This window comes from Chrysochloris asiatica, unplaced genomic scaffold, assembly GCF_000296735.1.
Source record: "Chrysochloris asiatica unplaced genomic scaffold, ChrAsi1.0 scaffold00083, whole genome shotgun sequence".
NCBI classification, from domain to species: domain Eukaryota; kingdom Metazoa; phylum Chordata; class Mammalia; order Afrosoricida; family Chrysochloridae; genus Chrysochloris; species Chrysochloris asiatica.
The window spans coordinates 6,915,032-6,916,689 of NW_006408601.1; positions in this window are offsets into that span (position 1 = coordinate 6,915,032).

The window sequence follows — 1,658 nt, forward strand, 5'->3', positions numbered from 1 at the left end:
GGAGCAGAAAGCCTCATCTTTCTCCCGCAGAACAGCTGGTAGTTTCGAACTGCTGACCTTGAGGTTTGCAACCCGATTCGTAACCACTACGCTACCAGAGCTTCTTAATAAAGCTAAATAAAGGGTGTTAATAGAAAATAAAACTGGAATAGGTGATTAAGGGCAGAATATAGTGGGTCTTCAATTATACTGACTGAATTATGTATAAAATGAAAAGTTTCCAAGAAGTTTTTGAGCAGGAAAGCGTCTACATTCTTTTTTCATAAAATAATATGTAAGATGGATGCAAGTGAGGAAATATTAGAAGACTAAAAGATTATTTGAACATGAGAGAGTTTTAATAAAAATTATATACTCACCTAACACTTCTTGCCAACTGTTGTAAGGCTTTGAGATCAATCACAAAAAGTGCAAAGTATATGGTACACGGTGAGTATTCAATAAATGATAATATGATTATTGATCTAAGAAGTTGGTTGTTGGTTTTTTCTTTAATCTCATGCAAAACAGCAGCAGATTTTCCGTATAGAGCATAGTCTTTAGACTTTTGATTTCTGCTTTACGCTTGTTAACTATGCTGTTGTGAGTTTTGTATGACCATGCTCAGTTATGAGTTGAGTGAAATATTAATGTATATATTGAACACACATTTATGATCCCTTACTATGGATAAGAATTGGTTATATAGCAAATTATAAAGGGATGATCTAACCTTAGGAAAGTATTTAGAAGTTCTATCAGTGACAGACTTGTCACTCTTAGTCTTTACTACCCCCCAAATGAAGGTACTGCCGAGTTTCTGGACCTTGTATGACATGCTATTATGTTACACAATACAACTTCATTCTTCCTGTACTAGGGGCCTTCAAAAAGCTCACGGAAAAATTCCATAATCAATTCCATTTTTCTGTGAACTTTTTGAAACCCCTCATATTAATCTAAAAATGTTTATTTACTGCTACTGTCAGATACTATGTTAGAAGTGACAGGAAGAAAATATACCAGAAGAAATATTTCAAAGTTCCACTTGTAATAGAGTATCTTCTTGTTTTAGCAGCACAGGAAGAAGAGCATTACTGGGTTTCTAGGCCATATATACACTACCAGTCCATTGCATTATATAATTTTATCCTTACTTATAGGTCAGTGAAGGAGCTCTGGTAGCGTAGTGGTTACGAATTGGGCTGTTAACATGAAGGTTGGCAGTTCGAAATTACCAGAGGTTCTGTGGGAGAAAGATGAAGCGTTCTGCTCCCGTAAAGATTTACAGCCTCGGAAACCCTGTGCAGGGTCACAATGAGTCAGGAACCGACTCCACGGTACTTAACAACAGCAACAATAGGTTAGTGGTTCAAGCTCACCAGCTGCTCCTTGGAAACACTATACAGGGTCGCTATGGATCGGAATCGACTCGAATGCACTTAACAACAACAACATAGGCTTCTGTATATGAAACTGAGAAAAATCTGATAAAACGGTACAGTCTTTATTATTTCCTATTACTTTTTGGCACGTGATCTTGTTTTATGACAGCTCGAAGATTTAGCCATCCAGGTGCCAACAGTTCTGGTGAAGAAATAAGACATGTTGTATAGCTCATTAAACTTTGAGTGATTTTCACCAGTTGTTGTTGTTGTCAGGTGCTATCGAGTCGGAAC